The sequence below is a fragment of the Panthera tigris genome, chromosome D2 (genome assembly GCF_018350195.1).
Source record: "Panthera tigris isolate Pti1 chromosome D2, P.tigris_Pti1_mat1.1, whole genome shotgun sequence".
Classification (NCBI taxonomy): Eukaryota; Metazoa; Chordata; class Mammalia; order Carnivora; family Felidae; genus Panthera; species Panthera tigris.
Window position 1 is genome coordinate 79,299,384 of NC_056670.1, and position 25,305 is coordinate 79,324,688.

General features: G+C 59.3%; 1 protein-coding gene across 1 annotated transcript in view; it reads right to left on the bottom strand.

Moving 5' to 3' along the window:
• Positions 1-25,305, bottom strand: part of FAM53B (family with sequence similarity 53 member B) — a 75,239-nt gene that overhangs the window by 4,129 nt on the left and 45,805 nt on the right. The window lies entirely within an intron of this gene.

Here is a 25,305-nt window from a genome sequence, read left to right on the forward strand (position 1 = left end):
AGGCTGCAGGACCACAAAGAGGGCTCTACTGCTCACCCCCCGACTCAACCATGATCGGGAGTGGGAGACAGGGCCAGGAGGGTAGAGCTGAGGTCCCAGCCCGGAGCACATCCCAGCCATCCGGGGACCTGGCTTCCATGGGAGCCTGAGCCCTGCCTGGAGATGTAGATTCTCCAGCGGGGGTTAGGCCCCCGTGCCCTTGACAAGCACTCGATGGCAGATGCCACAGCTCTTCTGGAGGGGAGGCTGGGGGGCCTCAAGCAGACCCTTCAGCCTCCCTGGCCTCACCTGTTAAGAGGCAATGGTCCATACCTGTCCTACAGGGCTCTTGGAAGGGCCCAGAAAGCGTGGCTGCCAAGAGTTCCCTCTGTGTGGGGCCAGCCTGGCGCCTCCCCGAGTGGCAGGTACAGCTTAAACAGGATCCAAGGTGCTTGGGGACACTTGTTCTCCAGACGGGGCAGGCCCAGCCCTGTGCACAAGTGGCTTAGGCTAACTGCCCGCTTTCACGGCAGAGCGAAAATCAGGGCAGAGGGCTGTGATGGATAGAGGTGCCCACAGTCTAGCCCTGGGGACGCCCCCCCCCACAGGACCAGCAGCAATGTGGTCTCTTTTCAGAGGGGACTCGAGAGAAGAGATGTGCCGGAGGGCAGGAGAGAGGGCCCTGCATGCTGCGGGGCACAGGGGAATGAGGGCAGTGTTCTGGAACACCAAGATCACAGGCTGCAGTGTTCGTAGGTCACTCTGAAATAAAGATGACCACCGGCTGTCACGGTGAACAAGCTACTGAAACAGGCTCAGCAAAAGGAAAAGAAAAGCTCTCTCTGGAGGAAGGTGGCTGTGCCTGTCGCGTGCACACTCATTGTTCCTGAACGCTCCAGAGCAAACCATTCTGACGGGTTTGCTTTTCTTGGAATCTTTTGATTAACTGAGAAAGGTGAAGGCTGGGGTGCTGGGGGTAGGGGAGGCCTCTGGGTAAGAGGGCTAGGATTGAGGAGAGAGGGGCCGGGCCACCGATCAGACCCGTGATGCTGGCCCAGGCCGTGGTGGAAGCACCCTTTTCACCCCATCCACCCCAGTCACGACCCCACCCCAGACTGGCCCCGGGCCTGGGCCGCCGTGGGGTTCAACGAGGCCTCAGTCTGCACAGTGCACATTCCCTATCCCGTCACAGTGCAGGGCTGGAGACACACGCTCCCAGATCACAACACAGCCTGACTCTTGGCGGGTGGGGGCCCCAAATGCCTGCAACGGGAGGGTCTCTGGGGTCCGTGCTGCCTCCCAGCCACTCTCCTGTCCTGTCTGGACCGGAGCCAGGACAAGAGAACTGGGTAGGGGGCATGAGACAGAAGGCAGATGGCCTTGCCCGGACAGGGGTGTCCACCTTCCCCCTCAGCCTGTGTCCCCAGCTGCCCTGGGCAAAGGAGGCACAGGAACACAGTGAGGACAGGTCAGGGAGCCCTGGCACCTGGGGAGCCAGACCCAGCGCCCCCACCCCACTGAGCAGTCTGTTTCTTTGTCCTACAGGAGGTGCAGCACATACGAATTGGGACACCTGGGTGGCTCAGTCGGTCGAGCATCCGACTTCGGCTCAGGTCGTGATCTCACGGTTTGTGGGTTCAAGCCCCACGTCGGTCTCTGTGTTGACAGCTCAGAGCCTGGAGCCTGTTTCGGATTCTGTGTCTCCTCTCTCTGCCCCCCCTCCCCCGGCTCATGCTCTGTCTCTCTCTCTCAAAAATAAGTAAATGTTAAAAAAAAAATTTTTTTTAAAAAGTACCCTGTGCACAGCGATGTGACTCCTGTTACAAAATAACAATGTTTGCTCACCCCAGTGTGCGGAACACCTGAACAGGTGGTGCTGTCTCCTGGGAGCTGTAACCTGGAAACGGTGGGAAGCGCTGGCATAAACCTGGACAGGAAACGTTCACCTTCCCAAGCTGCTCGGGTCACCCCGCCTGACCCGGTGGATTAAAGGTGCAGGTGGGGAAGGGTGCAGGGCTCTGCGCCTGACTTTATGGCAAATGTCTCGGGGTGTGTCTGGGCACTAATCATGTTAAACATTAGCCACATCGCCAGCAGGGTGCTGGGGACCCCGGTTTGCTGGGACCTTTCAGCTTTTGCCTCAAGTATTCCCTAAAGAGAGCTGAGGTCAGACAGACTGCGAGAGTCCTGGGCTCTGCCCCGAATCCCAAGGCTTCAGACAAGACGCTCCAACCCATGGACCTTGGCGCACCTGCTCTGTCAAGGGCGCCCAAGGGCACCTGGGTCTACCCTGCTCCAAGCTGTCTGGAATAACTGGGCCCTTTCTGCTTTGAAACAGGGCAAGAAGCCGCCAGGTTTGGTTGGTGAATATCATCCCAAGCAAAGCCCAGGTTGTCACTGAACCCCACCCAATAGTCCCCAAAGGCACCCGCCCCTTGGCTGCAAAGCCAATGTCACCTTGAAAGCTTTGTTGACTCAAACTCAGCCATCTGAGCCACAGTAAAAGCCAAGACCAGCCCGCTGAATGCCACAGCTGGTGACATGCCCCACCCGCCAAGGAAGAATGTGACTGACACAACGAGGCAGTGTGTGTCCTGCCCGGACTCCCCCCCCGGGTGAGCCGACCCAATGCCTGCAAGACACCCAGGGCGTACGGCTACCTTGTGCCCACCATGCCCTGGGGGCAGAGTCCCGCCCAGCCTCTCTCCTGGCAGCTCACGCGACAGGACGCTGCAGGGACCCGTTGGAGGCCTGGAGGCCTGTGTGCCCTCAAAAACGTCTGCCCCAAACTCTGTTCTCTTCAGGCCCGGCCCTGGCCCAGGAACTGGCCACCGACTTGGGCACAAGCCTGCTCAGGTCGCAAAGATCAGAAAGAGTGATCAGTATGGCCTCAGGCCAGTGGCCGGAAACAGTGCTCAGCACCCCAGTGCTAGAGTCTGGGGCGACTTCAGAAAGGAGCCCCTAAATGTCAAGATGTTCCCATCAGACCTGCCAGGCCTCAGCTCTAGCCAGCCACATTCCAGCCTGCCCCCGCCCGTCTTCCCAGGGCTTCCCAGCCAGGAACGGTGCCCCCCCCACCCCCCCAACATGCCCTTTCTGTGCAGATACTCACTCCTACACCCTCCTGTGTGGGAGCCCCCCGGCCCAGCTCTGGGGACACAGACAAAGGCCCTCGCCCTCTGCGGTGCACCCCTGGCACAACTCTGCGTGATCCTCACAGACGGAGACCCATCAGACCCCGGGCGGCAGCAGCCTCTCCACGCCCAGGCCCCTACCCCCAGCCCACACTGTGACGAGTCTGGCGAAGGCACAGCCCCTCCAGCCGACAGCATCTCTGGCTGGAGCTCCAAGCTAAAGGCCACATCCCCCCTCGGGGAAACTCCACTAGCTCAACAGACACCTGGCCCCGTCTTGCTGCACACGCCGACTCGGGCCCACGAGCTCGCTCCCCTCGTCCGGGGCTACTGCTCTGACGCCAGCCTGGAGGGGCACGAGGGACGCCTCCAGAATCCTCCGCTAGCCGAACTGCACCACACGCTTTATCAAGAACAGCCCAGGGCATAAGGCTGGTGGCGGGACAACGGACTCCTCCCGAGAACGGGAGGAGGCTGGAGGTTGCGGACGAGGACGGGGCCCAGGTAGGCTGTCGGAGTGCTGTGTCCCCATTCTCCTGACTGTCCCACCCCGAGGGGGACAGGTGGGTTTTCTCATTCCCGCCTCCCTGGGCCCCTGAAGGTAGAAGGCCTGACAGAGGAGCTCAGACAGAGCTGCTGGACCTGGAAGAACCGGGCCCAAGTCTAGGTCCCCCACTGCTGACCCTCCAGGACAGGAACGCGGGTCCCGCTCAGAGGCTGACCCCAGAGTCCCGACAGTGGAGCTGGCCTCCCGGGCGTTTGCTGGGGAGGAGCAGTTGCCGGGGCCCCTCTCCTCGGACGTTCTGTGTCCCGAGCACAGCGCCCACGGGAAGCCGCCCTGAGCGTCGAGCCGGGGCAAACCCGCCTCCCGGCGGCACACCCCTGCCCAGAGGGGAGGAGGCAGAGCCCCTCTGCTCCTACCGCTGCCCATGTCCTTCCAGGTGGACTTCTGCTTCTCCTCCTGTTAATTCCGCCTTCCTCTTTTGGATCCGATTTTACAGACCTCTTTGTGTGACACATTTTTAGGGCGTCATCCCTCCAGAAAGAGGGGCATAAACAGCTCCAACCAACGAGTCAGGATGATCAGACCCGGTCCCCATCCTGGCCTGAGTTTCCAGGAGCCCGGCGGCCGTTCTGAAGTCCTGGGCTCAAGGCTCTGCCTAGGCAGAGGCATTTCCTCCCCCAGACAGACATTTTCATGGGAACAGAACTCTCGGAGTATCAAGAAAACACCAGGCCACGAGAATGGCGAGCGGCCTAGAAATTTTCTAAGTCTCATTTATGCTGGAAGTTGGCACAGAAACACCCAAGAAGGCAAGACGTGAGGTTTCCTGGGGTGTCTGGGTTTTCGGTTGTCGTCGTTTTTAACTATGTCACAGAAGAGAAAAAGGTACCAGCGTCTGTCGGGCCCAACTTGAAACCATGTTTGATAAATCTGAATCTTGCACGTACCCATCTCTCTCACAAGAAGCCCTGGGGCCCGAGGAAGCAGGTTGGGTCTGGTGACAGGGACTGGAGATGGCTGAGCACGGGGGCGTGAGCCGGCCCGCGCTGAAGGCGGCCGCACAGGACCCCGGGAAGTCCAGCCCTTCGCTCCGGACACCTCATCGTCATGCCCCCGCCACGGCCCAGCCCCGCTTCCTGCGGAGGGCGGGCCAGCTGCTCGCCCAGGCCTGTGTCAAGGCCCAGCCCAATTCTGTGAAATGCTTCCCTTTGGACTCCACAAGAGGCAGCCTTTTTGAGCCTGGACTGCTTCTCTACCCACAGGGATCAGGGAAACCCAGATAAGCCTGGGTTGCTGAAGCCTGAAAATAGGAAATAAAGTTGCCCCCAAGGGGAGCCTCTGGGGCCCCGGAGTGCTGCTGACTTGGTTGGCACTGGCTCCTCGGGGCTCTTCCCAGATCACAGGTTCTAGAACCAAACAGCCCAGCAGGCCAGGGAATATCTGTGGGACAGAAGGATGGCCCTGGGCACTTACTAGGAAGTCCCTGCCGTCCTGTGCCTCGGTTTCCCCAACTCACTTCTGTAGAGGCCGCGAATGTTGACTGAACACCTCTTCGCCTTCCAGGCTCCCATTTACCCAACGAAACTCAGCCTTGCGTTGTCCCTTCTGGAAGCCAGCCACAAGCCTGTGTGCACTCCGCCTGGTCCCACACAGCCTGGACCCTACACCCCACTACCTGGCTGAGCGGCTGCCTCACAGTAGGTGCTCAGTGCAGCCTGGGGGGAACGAGAAGGAGGGACCCAGCTGGTTAGCCCCACCTGGCTTGGCTTGTGTATCTGCACAGCCCTGAGGTCCCCAGGGTGCTGTGGGCAAGGACAGGACTTGGTGGCCCAGAGCCCTGCGAGCCCGCTGAATGGCGCCCCTCCTCCCCCAGGCCACACTGGCAGACATTGTTCCTGCACCAGGCCCCCAGGGGGCAGATGGCCTGCCCGGACACAGAAGGTGTAGAAGCCCATGCCAAAGAGCCTTCCAGCACTCTGGCAATCGGAAAATAAACATTTTGTTTCTGCGGCACGCATCCCAGCCAGCCACTCAGGACAGGACTTGCGAAGCCACCTCGATCTCGGCTTGGCGTGAGAATTCCTTGCCTAACAAAAGTCGAGGGACCTTTCCAAAGCACACAGGGCTCTGGTGGGCGGCCAAGGCTAACGTGCTGCCAGCATGCACGTGGTGTGTGTGTGTGTGGGGGGGGCATACAGCTTCTCCAGCAGCAAGACTGGGGGCACGGAAGGTGGGTCCTCAGAGGGCATGGTGGGCACTGGTTTCTGCACAGCTACCTGCAGCTGGGTGCCCTGAGGGCCATGTCAGGGCACAGGGAGCCAGGACTACAGAGTAGGGGGCCCTCGCAGCTCTAGGTCTCAGTTCCAGAAAAAGAGGATCCTTTCTGCAAGAGTGAGCAAACTATCAACCAGTCTACCACGTGCACTTTGCAGACTGGCAGACTGAGGTCCGGACCCGGGATGAGACCCGCCCCGAGCGGCACAGCTAAGCTGATATGCAACCAGACCTCTGACTTCCGGGCTGTGCTCAGGAGAACGTCTGATCCTCAGGCAGGACGGCAGCCCAGAAAGGACTGGACAAGCCCGGGCTGGAATCCCAGCTCCCACGTGCCCTCTGTGGGCCCTTGGCAAATCATTACACTCCTGAGCCTCAGTTTCTCATTTGGACCATGGGGCTAATTAAGAGCCCCAAACAAAGTCACAGCATTGTTTGGAGAATTAACTGCAGTGACAGCACCAAAGAGGCCAACGAAGGTGGCTTGGCAAGCTTGAGCTCCTCCCGTCCACACTCTGCCCCCCTCCGCACCGTGCTCAGGGGCACAGGGTGTGCCCCGGGGCACTCTGGAGACACAGCACTGCCCGGCGAAGGGGTCACGGGGCTCGGCTTTTGGAACAAAATCTATAGACTACTCGTGGTCAAATCCAACTGCCCTTTTCACCCAAACCTGCTCGCAAGAGCAGACACCGTAGCAACACAGAAGGTAGAATCTCTAGGAATAAAAACCTAAGAACTGGGAAAAATGATCTGAAGAAAACTGTAAAGAACACAAACGTAGGCCTGCACAGACAGAGAATTACGTGGTATGTTGCAGACTTGACCTCAGAAAAAGTATAAATTCTCCCCAAGTTAATTCCTAGAATATCAATCGCACCTCCCCCGCCATCTGAAAACAAAAATGATTCTCAAGTGTTTACTGGAAAGATAAACAGGAGAGAGCAATCAGGCAAACTGTACGGAACACTGAGGAGAGACTCTCCCTATCAGATGCTAAAACATCTAACGAAGCCTTAACAACTAAGAGTATACGGGCCGTGTGAGGACACACAGAGACTAAGGGGATGTTACGAAACAGACCCAGTGCTTATAAAGGGGGAATCTCAAAGCAGAGAGGAAAAAGATGGAATTTTCAATGGAAAATTCAGTGAATTTTCAATTTCAATTTTTATGCCAATACTTTGTCACCAATGGAGAGCCATTGACGACAACAACAACACAGAGGGCTCCACCTTTATGCCACATACACACACTGCACCCACACTGACCAAAGACTGTGATATAAATCATAGAAACACAGAATTCCTCTATAATCTTGGGATAAAGGGACCTTTCTAAAACTCAAAACCTAAAGCCATAAAATAATGAATACATGTGATTAAGAACTTGTATGTGTCAAAAAAATGCCGAAAGCACTGGTGGGAATGTAGTATCGTACAGTCGCTTTGGAAAACAATCTGGCAGTTTCTCAAAGGGTTACCATGTGACCCAGCAACTCCACCCCTAGGTACACACCCAGGAGAGATGAAGACACGTCTACACAAAAATGTGTACACGAGATCTCGCAGCAGCATCCTGCCTCCTGCCCCCAAAGTGGAAACAACTCCACTGTCCATCAACCAGCGAATGGATAAGTGAAATGTGGTCTGGGAACGACGGAATTTTTTTTTTTTTTCAACGTTTTTTTTTTTTATTTATTTTTGGGACAGAGAGAGACAGAGCATGAACGGGGGAGGGGCAGAGAGAGAGGGAGACACAGAATCGGAAACAGGCTCCAGGCTCCGAGCCATCAGCCCAGAGCCTGACGCGGGGCTCGAACTCACGGACCGCGAGATCGTGACCTGGCTGAAGTCGGACGCTTAACCGACTGCGCCACCCAGGCGCCCCACGACGGAATATTATCTGGCCACGAAAAAGGAGAATCACGGACACCTGTTACAACGGAGGTGAACTTGGGAAACATGACGCTGAGTGGAAGCAGCCACGTGACAGACCACGTGCTGCAGGATTCCACCTACGTGAAAAGTCCAGAACAGACAAATCCATACGCAAAGTCATTACAGGTTACCTGGGGCTGGGGGTGGCCGAGGGCACTGGGAAGTGACTGCTAGGGGCCCGGGGCTTCTTTCTGGGGCAATGAAAGGTTTTAAAATGGACTGTGGTGATCCACAGGCACACCAATAGGAACATACAGACTGGGGAATGTAAGAAAACCACTAAACTAAACCTTTCATTTTGTTTTAAAGATTTTAATTTTTTTAATGCATTAAGATTTTATTTTTAAGTAATCTCTGCACCCAACGTGTGACTGTAACTATCAAAAAAGAAAATATATATGCGTGCGTGCGTGCGTGCGTGTGTGTGTGTGTATGTGTGTGTGTGTGTGTAAGAGGAGGATATATACCAAGTTAGAAATGAAGTAAAAGGATGACCCTCGGGCAAAACCTTATTCAAATGGTCACTGACATTTTCCAAAAAAGAAGACCCCCATTTCCATATTAAGTCATGTTGATATTTCGGGGCGCCTGAGTGGCTCGGTTGGTTGAGTGCCTGACTCTTGATTGCAGCTCAGGTCATGATCTCAGGGTTTGAGGCATTGAGCCCCACATCGGGCTCTGTGCCGACAGCGTGGAGTCTGTCTGGGATTCTCTCTCTGCCCCTCCCCCTGACCCTCTTCATCTATCTATAAATAATATTTGTAACTAATTATTTATAAATAATCTCTATAATATTTGTATGATTTATGAAAAAATAAACTTAAAAACTTTTTTTAAATCATTTTGTTGTTTCTTCATCAAAGTTCTTTTTGATTTTCTTTCTTCCCTTATTGGCAGGAGCGAGGCTTATGCATTTTTTAAAACGGCACTTTGCAAAACCGTGTAGCCCTCCCAGCCCTGGGTTCCTGCACTTAATAATCACCAATTTAAATGTGAGGTTCTTACAAGCACAGGATGTGAAAACACCAGGAAGTGCCAACCCCCGAACCGGCAAATGGGCCACACATGCGCCAGACGTGTGTGTGTGTGTGTGGGCGGCCAGCGTGCGGGCCTGCCCACGCGGCCGGTGGGTGCTTTCACAGAACACGGCTGGGGGGAAATCCCTGGGAAACATCTCGCCGCGCAGAGGTTCGCGTGGCTCCCCGCCCACCCACCCGGCAGAAGCTGGTGAGGGGCTTCGGGCTCCGTGACAGAATACTGCCAGGCTCTGCGGGCGCCCAAGGTGGGGCCGGGGACCGCTCTGTGCCCAAACCCCGGCTCTCCCGGAACAAGGCCCCTCGCTCGGATGGGGCGCCAGCCTTGTCCGCACGGGCCCGTGTCAGCCATTCGGAGCAGCTGTCCAGCCCTGCCTGACGGTGGCACCGTCACGAGGGGCCTTTAGGACACACGCCAAAGACGGACCTCGGGGCCAGTCTTCCACGATCACGGTGGGTGGGTCGGAGCCCCCTGTCTACCTGCCGTCGTATTTCTACATCTGGCAAGGAGATGAGAAGCAGAGATTAAGTTCCAAGTGTCAGACTCAAATGTACTTCCTTTCAGTTTGGCACGTGGGGGGTAGGACCTCTTCTCTCCTCCCCAACAACAGAATCTAAATCAGGAAGAAAGGTAGGTAAGTGCTTCAGGAACACACCTGCCTGATTTATCTGCTCGAACAGGCCTCAGCACAGAGAAGGGCAGAAGTCCAGAAGCCCCTCACAGGCCGCCCCTTTCAGATGACAACGTGCCCCCCACCTTAGGATGAGCCTGGCTCCCCGGTGGGTACACACACCCTTCGTCACTCCTGGGGGCCGGCGTCCTGCGTGGTTACAGACAGTGCTGGCTCTCCTCAGTGCTCGGCACCTGTCGACGTGGTCAGAGTGGGAGGGCAGGCTCGGGGAGCAGGGATGTGCCAGGCCCCCCACCACACACGGGGTACCCTGTTCTGTCAAGGTCCTCTGAGAAGAGGCCCCAGAGGACCAGTACAAAACGTCCAGCTGCCCTCACCCCTGCAGCATCAAGGTAGGCTCCCTCCCCACACCTGGAGAGGCTCCTCATTGGCTAGGAAGCTGGCCACGGCAGGTGACATCGGCCCCTGCCCTGCTCTGTGACTTGGTCAAGGACAGGAGTCCGAGGGTGACGGCTCCCCTGGGAAGGTGCTGGAGGTAGGAGAATGGTCCCTGGCAGGGGCATCAGAAGCAAGGTCCTGGCGCCATTTAGGAGGGCCTCGGGCAAACCCTGCTCCCCTCTGGGCCTCCATCTGTCCTCTGTTCTGGGAAGAGGTGGTTCCCAAGGGTCACCCTTGCTGGCTCTGGGCCTCACAGCAGGCTGTAGGAGGTAAGAGATGACGAATACGCTCCAAGGGCAGTGTTATCCAGGATGTGCCTGATGGGGATGTGGGCACCTGGCTTCTGGCCCCAGCCTGCCACACAACGGGCGTGTCCTGGGAAAGTCCTGCCGGCTCCGGGCCCATCTGCACAATGAGACAGTCGTCCTGCATGAGCCCAGGGTGTCCCCACCCTGCCCTGAGAGGCTGCTGTGCCTCACCAGCTTTGACTCGACTTGAGGCCTGGCACCAAATCCAAATCGGAACTGTTCCTCTGCCCCGTGGTCCCAAACGGCCCCCTTGAGGCCAGACCCTGTTCCAACCTTGGGACGTAGCGGGCCCCATGAATGTCTCGAGGGTCTCTCAGCTCAACGTGGCTCAAACCTGACCCAGCGTTTTCCTCCTTGAGGCTTCACGAAGAGCAAACGTCTCACTCCAGGGCCACAGGCCTGGTTGGCCGCTCATAGCGGCCCCAGCAGCTCTGCTCATTCGGCCTCGCCCGCGGCCTCCCTGCCCACTCAGCTCCTCCAGGGGGTGCCCTCCCCCAGCCAGGATCACCCCTTTCCCGAACCTCTTTCTCCATAGCCCAACTACAACGCCATCCCCTGCCCCCACATCCATGGGTGGGCTGGCGGGCTCTGGAGGGCCCAGCCAGGGAACGGGTCTGCTCACCGCACCCCTGAGGTCTAAAGGAATAGAGGTCGGGTACTGAGTAACAGGTTGAAATGGGACCCGTCTGGGGCAGAACCCCCCCCCCCACCTCCGCTACCAGGACGGTGCCTCCTCGATCCCCTTAGGCAACTTCAGTTTCTCTTTCCCCATCTGTAAAATGGGGAAATAAAACCACTCTCGTGGGGGCTCTGGCGGCGACGAGATGAGACCACACACAGGGCCCGACTCAGCGGGATTTCAACACCGCTTTATGGCGCCCAGCTGCTCCAAGATGGAGGCAGAGAGGCCTGAGCAGCAGCAGGAGAGCCGTTCACCCATCCGTGTCTCACTGCGAGGGCAGAATTCCAGGCAGGCTGGGGAAAGGTGCGGGCCCACACTGGCCACCAGAGCCCCGTGGGGGCGAGGAGTGGCAGCGGCCCGGCCGGGCCATGCCCCAGCTTGCCCGAGCAGGGCAGGTGGCCATGGACAGGCTTGCCGGCACCGGGCGTGGCGGGACATTCCTGGGCACATTCCGCTTCTCTGGGCAGGGCCAAGGTGAGTGGCAGTGACAGGGTGCATGGGGTCCCGGTGCCCCGAAGCCCCGGGGGCCCCATCAGAGGACCGCCTCACCTGAGGGCTTCAGTTCCCCTGGAGGCAGGCGAGACACTTGCTTAGCCATGGGGTGGGGCCGGGGGACTCGCCCTGGGCTCTTGCCCACCAGGCGCCCTTCCTGGGATGACCCACCTTCTCGTCCATCTCCCCAACCAGATCCAATGCTGTGGCAGGGCGCGGACCTCAGGGCGTCTGGATCAGCAGACGTGGCTCAGAGTCCCAGCTCTGCCCAGTGTACCCACAGGGAGGAACGATGGGGGGCAACTGGACGACCATGGACAAGGAGTGCCCCGATCTGGGAGGCTGGGCTGTGCTCACTCGACTTCCAGACACTTGTGGCCCCCAGCCCAAGGCACTCCTCAGTCCCTGCTACCCAGGAGCACCCAGGCAGGGAACCCCTAGTGCAGGGGCTCCTGGGCTCCACGGACGGGGCAGCATGGCAGGGGGTTCAGTGCTCTCCACCAGGACCGGCAGGAAACCCAGGTTCTGGGCCAGGAGCAGGCAGCCAGGAGACGTTTCTATAAGGGGCCCTGGAGGTGCCAGGAGGTCCACAAGGGGCTGTGAAAGAGCCCTATCTTCAGTAGAATAGGTGTGGCCCTGAACACGCGACCGAACAGATAGGGGTGTCTGTGCTCTCTAGCTTGGTAACCCTGGACGGATCCTTCCCACTCCCACGATGGGAATCGCGACGCTGACCTCGGGTGGAAGGGAGCGTGTGGCTGGATGGCCCGGCTCGAGGCATCAGCCTGCTGACAGAGTGTGGCTCCCACTTGGAGGCCTGACCGCGGGCTCCGGAAGGGTTGGCCAGGGCGGGTCTCTGTTTCTTTGACTTTCCCAGGGACACACCTCAACATAACTGTTAATTTCCTGATAGGCTTATTTTTTCCCTTTCTATTTTTTCTCCTTTGTTCGCTGCTGTTTAAATTGTTTGGCAGGATGTGCGAACATAGCACCCGCCACTGGAGAGGCACCTAGAAGGCCCCAGAAGCCCTCACGGTCCGAGTTAACATACCTGAGACAGATGCGCAGGACCAGCCCCGGGGGAACCTCCAGGCTCTACCACATGAGCCTCCGATGCCAAGAGACAGGCTCTGTCAGCACCCCACGCACATGCAGACAGCTGAAGGTTGACTCGGCCAACTCCCAGAGGGCAGTGGTGGGGCCAGGCTCGACCCCGGCTCTGTCTGTTCAAAGCCTGTGCCCTTACCCATCACGCTGCCGAAATTCAGAACGGAAACCCAACCTAATTTCCACCACCAAGCCACCAGCGGAATCCTCACCTGCTACTTGGTAAAAATCCCAACAGCCAAAGGCTCTGGGGACAACGAAGGCTCCGAGATGGCCCCCAAGACGGCCCCCGAGGAATGTGCAAGGCTTGTAGCAGCCCTAAATCACGCTTAAATCCAGACATTTCTTCACGTATAGAAAACTGACTCACAGGGCCGAGCTACTGTAAATCCCACCCGTCATCCCCTGGAATCTTGTCTCATTTGGGAACAAAGTCGGCATTTCTGGGGGTTCGTTCTCGTGTCCTAGCAGCTGTGGGGCCTCTGACGCCAGCAGAGCTAACGTTTACTGGGCACTTACAGTGAGCTTCACAGGGACCATCCCGCTGAACGCTCACAACAACCCCAGGAAGGGGTAGTACGGCACCATCAGCAGACGGTCAGGAACGTGCCAAGGCCACATGGGGAGAAAGCGGGGACGATCTGAACCCCAGCAGTCTGTCTGCGGGACCAAGTGTCACAGTGTAGGAAGGAGAGAAAGAGGGAAAGGACGGGGCCCCCCTGATCTGGGACACCAGCAAGGCAACAGCCAGGCAAGAGGCCGGGCGGGAGGGTGTGCTCAGGCTGACCCCACGCAGGGCCAGGCCCCTGGCCAGATAGAAGGAAGGGGCAAAGGCCGTGAGTATATGACTTTCCCCTGGGGCCCACCCCCAGGTGATGAATGATGTGTCAGGGGGAAAAGGCTAAAAGCACCGAGGAGGAGGCAAACCAACAAGACAAAACAAAGGAAACCAGCAGGGTGGCGTTTACAACACCCTCGATGTGCAGAGAATCCCAGGCATCTTCCTGAGGGTCCCAGGTTGGCCCCTGCTCCTTCTTCCTGTTAGACATAAATGTATGCATATGCACGTGCACATGCACATTTCTCTCTCTCGCTCGCTCTCTCTCTCTCTCTCTCTCTCACACACACACACACACACACACACACACACACAGCTCTGCCATCTTGTAATTGCTTCAAGATGCTGTAATTCCTACAGTGACTGATGACACGGTCAATTTGACTCTGACCCCCTCAGTGGTTCTCCTGGTCCAGAAGGGTAAGGCGAGCTGTAGTGGGGCCAAAGGAGGTGCCCGCCACCAGGAGACCAGCTTCCAGGCCTGCAGCCTCAGCCTCTGGCCTCAGACCATCACTGGCTGGGCCCAAGTCAGGAAATGAGCCCACTTCTCTCTTGCAAAAATAAAAATGTATGACAGTTTGGAAAAAGCACAGAACCCATGGGGAAGTCCCTCATTTCCCATCTGCAAGCGGCCACCACAAAAAGGAGCCGCCAGGCACCGTGTGTCATTGGCAGAGGCCTGGGTTCCCTTGGAATGGGGAGCCAGAGCCGCAGCGGCCTCGAGGGATAAGGCTCTCAAATCCCTGTGGGAGCTGCCACCATAGCCTTAGAAAACAAGCAGACCGAGAGGCCGGCCCACCCCCAAGAGAGGTCCCTGCCCCTTGGCCCCTCCTCTACCCTCTGTCTTCCAAGCAGAGAGGCGGGCCTTAAGACACTGAGAGCTTCGGACACTCGTGCTCCCTTGAAACGGGTGTCTACTAAGTGCAGGCAAGAATCTCGGTGCCCGTGGCCTCGCCCATCCCTCCGGGACCCCTAGGAGGCAACTGTCAGTCTCCTACTTTACGGATGAGGCAGCTGAGGCCTACAGTGGCTGAGGAGCCTGTGAGGTCACCCAGCGAGAACAGCCCTTCTCCATCTGAGCAAAATGGCATGTGCACATATCACCCTGCAGACCTCGAGGGAGAATGAGTCACGGGGGCCCTAACCGGCAGGTCACTGCAGCTGCAGCCAGTCATGGGGCTGCAGCACTTGGGCCACACAGCCCTTGGCTGGTTTTTCCCTCTCCAGGACGCTGGCTGTGTCGAGGCTTATCAGCAATCTGCCCAGCAAGCAGGTCAGGGATCTTAACGAGGCTGGGGCCCCAGACAAGAGGGGGTGAAAGCCAGAGCCACGCACGTGGACAGACCCGTAGCGACAGGCCTCTCTCTCACACCACAAGCTCTCCTGGAGCAAAGCAGGAGAGGCCGGCTTCAAGGTCGAGGCAGAGGGGCCAGAGTGATTCTGCTGTGACAGACGGGCCTGGCAGAGCCCAGACAGCCCCAGATGCCACTTCTCAAGCCTGGCACCTCCCCTGCCTAGGAGGACTGGCCTGGGGCGGGCTGGGGGGAAGGGTGAGCCCTGCCCTGGCGGCCCTGACAGACAGACGGTGCTCAGGCCGGCTTGCAGGCATCCCGCTCGGCCACAACAGCAGCCAGGCTGACGTCCTGGCAGCAATGTCCCCGAGTGAACAAGGAACCTGAGACCCCCGTGGGTCAGTACCCGACCCAGACACACATACACGCACAGTTTATGTTCACAGAAACGCCGTGACTGACTCCTGAGACAAAGGGGGGCCTTCTCTCTCTTCTGCGCTTAAAACTGGTTCTCACTGCAAAATTAGGTATAAACCAAGAGGTTTCAGCGAATCCTTACGGCAGGGCGGGGGCGAGTCCAGGATAAACCCCTTTAAATGGCAGCATAAAGCTCTCGGGCGGTCGGGCTGAACTGCCTTTCTACTTCCCGCTTTCTGTCGTGCTCCCTCCCTCTTTAATCTCGCCATTGTCCCCGGCAAGAGAGACCTCATAGTGTTTCCATGAAAGCAAGAAAAATGGACGTTCCTGAAGGTATTGTGGGACCTGCCCAGGCGGAATGGCTCACATGCCTTTTTTCTCACTATTAGCCTGAGATGATCTTAAGAGAAAGAAAAAGAGAAAGGCAGAGAGACCCACACACAAAACACAAACAAAAAAGTCCCGTCCTCGGTGGCTGGTGAGAACGAAAGCCATGCTCTGTCTCTCGAGAGGAACATCAATTGCCGGAGCGCCCAGGTTGGCGGACACGCACAGAATCAAGCGTCCCACTCGCCCGGCGGAAAACAAGAAAGCAACCTCCCAATTGATTGGGGGAAAAAAATTAATTGCGGCTTTAGAAAAATCTTTTCTCTCCGGCAGGGCCCGGGGCCCATTGAAGGCCAGGCGGCTCGGCGGGGCTCTCAGCGGCTATCACCATTCACCACGCGCAGGTGGCTGATAAATTTCCCAGGGTTCAACGGCACGGAGACCGCGCCGGGCCTTTCAGCGGGGGCTGCCGGGATCTATACAGGGCCACTTAAATCAGTCTGAGGCCGTGAAAGGCTCCGCCGCTCGCAGCCTGGGCCCGGCCGCCCCAAACAGAGCCCCGGGAGGGCCGGCAGGCGGGCGCAGGGCCGGGAGGACAGTGCCAATTAAAAACCCCAGCCTGGGGGTCTTTCTCTTCCTCATTTTCATTCCTACAGCTACATTGTGTCCACTGGCAGCCGATTCCAAAAGCGAGGCCGGCCGCATTCACCTCCAGGGGCTTTGGAGCCCGCCGTCCCCAAACCAGGCTAATTAAAAGTGTGATCCCTCCCAGGGCGCTCCTGGGGAGGGGCCCAGACCGAAGGTTCAGGCGCAGCTGTGAATGCTGGGCTCTTCCGGGGGCGACTGGCAGGCGAGGAGCAGGGGCCTCTGGAAGGAGTAGGGCCCGCCTGGGCATCGGCCGCTGGGGTCTGTGGAACATTTTCGAGCCTGGGTGGGAGTGGGCCCTGCTCCAGGGCTGACACGCCTCGGGGGCGAATCCGCCACCCCCCCCGCCGGCCCCCAAGACGCCTGGAGGACAGCAGGCCAGCAAGCTGCAAGCCAGCAAGCGACTGTTGAGACAGTCATGGTTGGCAAGAAGGAAGGACCCAGGCCTGGCCACATTCTTGCTGTTTCCCCAATGCCCAGCCACTCTGGCCCTCTGGGCCTGTTTCAACTGGAAAAGCGGCAATGAGGACGCTACCTTGCGGAATGGCCGGGCTAGCACGTGTGGGGCACACACGGCCTCGCCCGGTGACGGCCAACGCCATGACCGCTGAGCACCTCACGGCCCAGCGGCCACCACGCTCAGAAGCTCTGCTAGCAAACCAAAGAGCTTGGGCTCCACCAGGGCCAATCACACCCCCAGAAACGGACGAGGGGCTCTTGCTGCCCTGCCGCCTCCCTTCCTGGCGCCCTTTAGAATTCCAGGACAGCGCCTAGCCCGGCAATGGATGAAGATGTGGGGGGCGACTCTGTTTTTCAGCAAAATGCACGTTAATTCCGGCTGACCTGCGCGGCATCGGCAGCTCTGCTCCAAATTCCCGGGGTATCTGAGCAGCATGAGGTCCTCCCCCAGGCACGTCTCAGAAGCGCACTGCTCAAAACTTTCTGCCGCAGGAGGAAGCCAGAGGACACTTCCCTGGGTTGCTCGCAAAGGCTGGGGATGTCTGTTTCCGAGATGGCGCCTGGAGGGGGCCTCTAGAGAGAGGAGCAAAGCCCGAAAGCTTGACCAGGGAAGGCGGGCGAGTCCTGGGGGTGGCGGTGACAATGCAACTGTGGGAGGGACGCAGGGGCGGATAGCCAGAGCCTCCTCTGGTCGGGAGACTGGGAGACAGAAGGGATGGGGGTCGCGGGTCTCTTGACTATGGGCCCAGCACTGCTGGAGCACCTGCCCCCGAGTGGGTATCTGAGGGGGCCTGCATTCTCCCCCGAATAAGATGAAATGCAGGGGAGAAACCAGACCCTCGAGGCGAAGACCCCAGCAGTGGCCACCTCTCTCGGGGGTGGCAGCAGCAGAGCCGTGATCAAGCTCAGGCTCGATGGGGGAGTCCGAGGGTGCCCTGGTGGCCCCGCAAGGAGCTGGATGGGCCCTCAGCACAGGAAGGGGCAGCCAGGGCCCGCCCAGAGGCTTTGCCATCACGGTGCTCTCTGAGCAGAGCCGGCCCCTGCCCCCTCCTCCTCGTCCTCAAAAGAAGGCCTGGGACCATGGGTCCGGCTTCGCTTTTCTAAGCTTTTACGCTGAAAATGGAGATTCCTAACAAAAACAACACTGGTCCTAACGGAGCGCTTTCTGGGGCCCCGCTGAGAGGCGCAGTCTCGGACCCTGAAACAGGCTCTGGGGACGGGCCCAGTTGGTGGCGGCACCCTCCCTCCTCCGGTCTCCCAGGAGAGGCCCGCTCTCACGGCAGACAGGTGACGGCAAATCGAGTAGGGCTGGTGCCAAGCAGTTGCTAAGATGGCCCCAAGAATCCCGAAGTCCTGATTAATGAGCAAGATGGCTCTCTGCCGTGGCAGTGGGACTCCGGCGCCTTTTCTCATGAAAAGCCGTGGTGCACACCGCCGGCAGCGGTCTGGCAAACGCCTGCTGGCCTGCTCCCCCTGGAGAGGGTCGGGGCCACCCCAGCATCGCCTGGGAAGCCATCAGACAGCGTCCCCATCCTTCCCAGCTCTGGGGACATGGACTCAGAGATGGAGAGAACAGAAAACGTGGGGCTGGCAAAGCTAACACACCCATCGGAGGGGCAGCAGGCCCCGTACTGCCCGTGTCCGCAGGTAACGGGACGCCCCACCGCCCAGCTCCACCCACCCTGCATGGCACTCGAGCCGAGCGGGCACGGAGAAGGCACCTGTCCTTTGCCACTGCCCGGTTCAGAAGGATCAGGTTTCTTGTCTGAGGCCAAACACGTGACAGAGCCCCAGAGTCAGTGGCCACCAGGGAGGCCAAGGTCTTTCACTCCCCCTGTGGTTCTCCATCGCACAATGTCACTGCAGGGACTGTCGTGACTTGGGGAGGCGCAGGGACCGTGGGCATCTGGTGGGGAGAGGCAGGGATCCCACGATATGGGACAGTGGGACAGTGGGACAGCCCCTCCCCCCCCCCCCCAACAAAGAGTCATCGAGCCGGAGACGCCAACGGTGCCGAGGCTACGAAACCCTGGTCTTGAGAGGGCGGCGTTCCATCTCCCCCCCTCCCCCCACCCAGGTCCCCGATCTGCACCTGCAGCTTGCCTGCTCGCAGGCATTTGCTGGGTGCAGTAAGAATGTTCCCCCTGCAGCTCTGATGCAGACTATGTTTGCTCTGGACCCTGGGTGGGCTCAAACACCTTCCCTGAGCCTGTTTTGGGGGTTTTTTTAATGTTTATTTATTTATTTTGAGAGAGCGAGAGAGAACACGTCGGGGAGGGGCAGAGAGAGGCGAGAGAGAATCCCAAGCAGGCTGCAGTGCCGGCTGGGAGAGGGAGGAGAAACGCTCCCACTGTCATGGCTCCACCTGCCATTTCCTCCCTCGGTCCTTTCGCTCTCAGCTCTGGGCCTTTGGGATGTCAAGCCACGGGCTGAAGACACAAGATCAGACCCCCAGTGGACGTGACTCAGTGTCCCTGCCCTCCCGGCGCAAGCGGCAAAGGTCGCTCTCTGTGGCTCTTCCCCCACCCCCCCCTTCCGTGAGCCCTGCCTTCCCTTGTTAGACTGCAACACCGGGATTGTTGCTTCAGGGGAGGCTAGAAGCAGGCATGACACATGCCCAGGAGTTCTGGGACGGCTGCTGACACCCCTCTCCCCCTGCAGAAGTGCCTACGGCAAGCCGAGGCAGTCTGAACGCACGGTCACTGTTCCCTCCGGGTCTAAAGTGAGGTTCCATCCATCCGAGGTGTCCAGGGATCGCCACGGCGGGGCGACGTAGTCAACCTCCCGGCAGGGCCATCGCTTGGCACGAAGGCCTAGGCGGGAACCCAGAGCAGGGGACGCGTGGCCACCTCTGAGGAGTTCACAGTCGGAGAAGGGATGAGGTCAGCAAGGGGTGCTCAGAGGGAGGTTATCAGGGCCAGTGTTTTCTGACCACTTGGACTGTACTGAAATATCATCTCATTTAATTTCCACCACTCTCCTAAGAGCCTCTACTTTCTTATCAGTCCCATCTCATAGATGGGGGATTTGAGCCTCGGGAACTTGAGTGAACGGCTGGCAGAAAGCCATGGAAGCCTCCCCCCATCCAAGGTGGCCCAAGGACGCCCAAGCCCCCAGCCCTCAGCTCACTCCCCTGCTCCTAAGCCCCACACGGTGACAACCAGATGCTTCGGGGCCTCAAACTGGATAATGATTTATACATTGTGAGGCCCCAAATGAACTATAGGCATCGTTCAGACGGTCAGGCAAGAGCAGGAAGGGAAGGCAGCCTGCTGAGGACCCACTATGGGCTGGATCCTTCAGAGCAGCGTGATTAAGTCTGCACAACGGCCGTCGGGGGAGAGGAGAAATGAATGTCACCAACACGCTAATGTGGAAGCCGAGAGTACATGCCCAATGTCACAGCTAGGGCGCAGCAGAACGTGAGGAAGTCCTGTGCTCTTTCCGCCTCACCTGTGGAGGGACCCAGATCTCCTCTGGGGTCGCCCCCGCCAGCACCTGGCTGGAGGTGTTGAGGGCGGACCCAAGACGAGCCGAGGAAACATCTCCGGCTCCACGAGGCCCACAGAGGAGGACCTTCGGGACGCACGTGACGGCACGGGACTGGGGTCGTGCTTCCCGGCCGCGCCCAGGACAGCAGGAGGGGGCACGGGGTGCACGTTGGCGGCTGCGTGGAGCTAAGGTGGCAGGGCCACCAGGGTGGGGCGAGGGATGGGAAAGGAAGTGGGTGTGGGTGAGGAGGGAGTCAACAGGAAATGCGCGCGGAACGTGCCCGTGAAGCAGGTCGAGGCCGAGCTGCCCCCACCCCCAGACTTCTGCTTTCTCAGTTCTCCCTCGGATGTTGCAAGTCGGCTTGTTTCTGCAGGGCAAAATGGCACGGCTCTTCCCCCTTGAGAAAGCCCTCTTTCAGGGAGCGCTGGGGATGCCCAAGCTTCTGGGAGGAAACGGAGATCCTAAGGTGCCCCAGCTCTGAGAACATCTGTGAGAAACCCCAAGTGTGCAACCACAGGCCAGGGCACAGCAAAGGGCCAAGCCTGGGGCGGGAAGCCTCCAAAAAGGAGAGAAAGGGTGCACGGGCAGTGGCTGCCTCCACACCAGTGAGCCCAGCACCCACGAGCCCCATGTCCGTGCAGGGAAAAGCCCGGCGAGGCGCAGGGGTACAGGGATGAGCTCCGGCCTGCCGCGTCCCCGCCTGCCTCGACACCACCTCTCCTTCCGCCTCGGGGCCTCCACCTCCCCTCTGGCCAGCTCAGCTCAGAGGACTGCCGGGAGACCCCAAGAACAGTGTCGTGAGGCTTCAGAAGGGAGGACCCCCTACCACAGTAGCATCTGAGCCCTGGAGACTGTGCTCCCACCAACCGCCCCCGAGAGGTGCTCTTATCTTCGCCGTGCAGATGAGCACATGGGCTGGCGGAGACTGAGTAACTTGCCCGAGGCCCCATAGCTGAAGGTCGCACCGCCGGACCCTGGACGCAGCCCCCTGTCCCTCCTGCTCGGGGCTCCTCCTCCCACGGAGAGGCCCGGCTGGGATTAGCGATGGCGCAAAGCTGCCCGGGGAAGACGAAGCAGCAGCCCGGCCCAGGGCAGTGCCACCGGAGAGACTGGCGGAAAGTGCTCGCCACACCAAGGGAGGCGCTTGGAGGCTCAGGGCAAGGGCCCAGAGGACAGCCGCATCCCACCAGCTCGCAGGAACAGCTGCGGGCCCGCGGGGCAGGGTGTCCAGGTGGGAAGGGCAGGCCACAAGGGCGACGGAAGACCGGAGACAGGTCGCCGTCCCGTCATCAGCTGCGTCACTACGCGACCCTGGGCAGAGGGCCTCCCTTCACTTTCCCCAGATGCACACTGACAGGACAGGATTAAGGTCCCTTAGGGCTCTGAGACTTCCAGCTTCCAGCTAGAACCTTCTGTACCTCACTCACCCTCAAAACTGGGAGCATGGAAACCTGCCTCGATCACTGAAGTTTTCACCTGGTCTTCCCAGGGGACGATACCGTTGTCTCAGGAGACACCAGCACACCGGCGTTGGTGGAGGCCCCCGTGTTGTTCTGGGACTAACGTGTCCGCCTCCTGGCCGACCGGGATGGGGGGAGGGTGGGCGGAGAGGGTGCCGCCTGGCACGCTGGCCCAGGCGTCAGAGGCCGTCCACGCGAGTCAGCTGCTGCTTTTCCCGACATATTTCTCTTCCACCGCGTACCAACCACAGGGTATTGCAACCTCCCAACTACTGCACAGGTTCGAACAATGCCGGTTCTGACAAACCTCCAGATGAGCCCGAGTCCGCATTCGCTTCCCCGTACGAAGGATACGTGCCACGAACGGCATCCAACCGGAAGACGGCCAAATTCACGACCCGACAGCTGCCCTCCCCGCAACTCGGTCTGAGGGCACCAGGGTCCCCCCGGCATGCACTGGGAAGGGTCACTTCATTCTCTCTCTTCCCCCACCCCCCGGCTCCCAAAGCACTAATATCTACCGGACGCAGGTTTGTCCTGGGAACCACGCCCCCCCATCCGCCAGTGCCCACAGCACCTCTACGAGGCAAGTACTGTCAACCCTGTTTTTCAGAACAAAACAGGCTGAGGCCCAGAGAAGTCACTTGCCCAGGATCCTTCAGCGAGTGAACAGAGGCGGGAGCCACCCCCCGGGGCCTGCTCGCCCCCAGGCTCTAGCTCCTGTTCCACGGTGCACTCAGACCCCTAGTTACCTACCGAGACATTTACAGCAATGAGAGCTAAAGTCATAAAAAGACGACTTCGTGACATATACAGACAACATAATTATCTCCTAGACAACTTTTCTCCCTAATGGAAGCCAGGATATTTTATTCTTAGTATTCGTAATTGAGTAGAGGGTAATTTTAAGATCCTGTAGGCTCCGCTTCTACTCTGAGCACTAAGGAGACAGCAGCTGACGCTGGGACCTCTTTCCGAGAAGGAAAACTCGCTACCAGTCGGAAGAGGCCAACGGAAAAGCCCTCATACGGGGGCAGAAGCCCGGGTCACTGAGTACCTGTGAGGTGACCGCTATCTTCCCCTGTGATTCAGAGAGTCGGGCACGAGGCCAAGTCTTCAAGGGGTTCTGGCTGCACGCCCTACGGCAGATGATGGCGAATGATGGTGATCACGGTAGTGGAAATGGTGATGGCGACGAGGAAGGTGGGGACGATGGCGAAGGTGACGGTGGTCGGGACTGTGACGACAGCAGCTACCCCCTGCTGAGCACCCGCGGTGTGGCCGGGGGTGACTGGTGCTTTGCACCCTTTGGCTCATGTGATCATCAGACCAACTCTCTGAGGTAAGTTATTACTGTCCCCATTTTCCAAACGAGAAAACTGAGGCTCGGAGTGGTTACCTGGTTAGAGAGTGAGGAGGCTGAGACTCAAACCCTGGCTGACTGGGCTCTGAGGCGCTGCTGCTCCTCCACCTCATGCTCCCCATGACCCACCACAGGTGGGAGACAACTCCCGCTGAGGGTCGACCTCCCGTCTCTGCTTCCCCGGTACAAATGGAATCAAGCCAACCTCCCGCAGCCACTGGCCTTTGTTTTAAGAGGTGCGGACTCATCTGAAAGGAAAGGGTTCGTCCCACAGCAGACCTTGTGTCTTCCAGCCTCTGACTTCTCTCCTGCCCTCATCAGCGACAGTAAAAGCCAACTTCTTCACACAAGGAACGAGGAACGGCAGGGGCTGACGGGCGCCGGGAGGACGAGGGGCACAGCTGGGTTCCACGCACCTCCCTTTACTGACAGCTCCCCAGCCTCCCTTCAGGGGCTGCTTCCTGCCCAAACCACTCCAAAACCAAAGGCACAGCAGCAAGGGTGGCAGGGAGGCAGGGCGGCCGAGAGGGCCAGAGCAAACCCTCTGTCCCTGTATTCCTTGGTTTCTGCCTCGGCACCGTGGGGAAGGGGGACACGGTCACCCCTCCCCCCCCTCCCCCGGAGCCCGTGCCGGCCCCGCTGCCAGGCTCCTACCGGCAGTCGAGGCCTCAAGGACCCTAATTCAGCTCCCCACGTTCCATTTCCACCTGGTGCAGAAGGGCAGAAGGCGGGGAGGGACACAGCGGGGTGGAAGGTGCTGCCTGCTGTCTGCCCGGGCCTGCTCTGGCCCCTAAGCTGCACAGAACAGGCAAAGACAGAGCTGAGGAGGGCCACGAAGGAGAGAAGTACAAGGGCGTGGCCGTGGCCAGTCTCACTCCTGACCCACAGGCACCACAACCGGAAGCGGAGCTTCTGGACACAGATTCAAGCCAACAGATGCCAGCGGCCCAGGCTGAGCACCCCACTCTCCTGCCTCCTCCTCTGCCCTGCCTCCCCAGCGATGGCTAATCCCAATCCAGTGGCCTCCCTGCTTCCTCCAGTGCCGTGCAGTCACCTGACGTCCTGCCCTGGGGCCTGACCCCTCTGGGAGGACAGGACACAAAGAAGGCTGGTGAACCCTCCCCGCAGACACCTGGCCCCCGCCCCGGGTTGGCAGACCTGAGCACCGACGCACGACACGGACTGCCATGTCCCTCAGGCAGCCCCTGCTGACAGAGCCCAGAATGTTCAAGAAGACCTGAGGCTGAGGGCCCGGAGGGCCTGCACTCTCAGGTTCCTTTACTCAGCCCCACCTGCAAAGCCCCCACTGTGCAGCAGGTGCTGCCCTGAACTCCAAGGAATCAGGGGTGGGGAAGACAGGCCCCTGCCTTCTAGCAGCCCCCTCCCAAAGGACGTGCCCGGAGAATGTCGAATCCAGCCCGATTCCAACTCATCCAAGTGCGGTAACGGTTCTTCTGAGGTTCAAGTGATCCCCCAAGGTTCTTCATTTCCAGCCCTCTTTTCCACTTGGGCCCCAAGACTTGCCCAGGTGTGTCCCTGCAGAGCGGAAAATTACCCATTCTCCAAATGGTTCCACTCAGTCTGTCAGAACCACGAGTGTGCTCGGGCTTCCTGGGGTTCGATCACGCACACGGCACATCCACACCCAGTCCCGGGCGCAAGAAGAGCAAGCGACTCTGGCCCAAAGCACAGATCAGGAAACGGGCCCTGGGCAGCACCAGGACATGCCAGGGCACACTGCCGCCACGTGGCCGAGGAGGCTGTGGCCGTGGCCTCTCTGGTGTGGGCTCTGGGGAATTCTGAGAAGGAGCCTGGCCTGGAGCCGCCCTAGAATCTGGTCCCAGCCTGCGATCCCTGGTGACAAGCTCCGCAGTGACTGTAGCACAGCCACCTTCCCTCCCCCGGGCCTCGGAGGCTTCACCCACAGAGTCAAGGAGTTGAAGGAGGCGAGTGACGTTAGGTATTTCTGGGTCACCAGGAACACCGTGCCAGGACAAGGGTGGCGTGCAGTCACACGGTTACAGCGAAGCATCGTGGCCAAGAGCCTGACACCGCAGTGTCCCCTGCCCCACCTGGCTCCCAGCTCGGGGCCCCAGTCCCTTCAGTCTGGGGAACAGCAGGAGCCCCGCTGCAAGGAGACACGCGCTCTCCAGCAGAAACCCTCAGGTGCATCCCCAGGACACAGGCTGCTCCTGTCCCTCTGGCCACGGCTGCATACGGCACGGGACGGCCAGGTCAGCGTGCGCCGGATCAACCACGTCCACGGGACAACGGACGCAAGGGGCTGCCTTCCCTGGGGAAGCCGGAGCCTGGGCCAGGCCACCAGGGAGACCCGGCTGCTCGCCCTGAGAGGGAGGAGCCACGCGCCCAGGGCACCAGCGGGACCCCCAGGGCTCTGCGGACAACTCGGCTCAAAGCAGCCCCGAGGGCTGCCTGCTCGCGCCACCAGCGCCCCAAACACGCGATCAGGGTCTCGCTCTTCAAAACTTT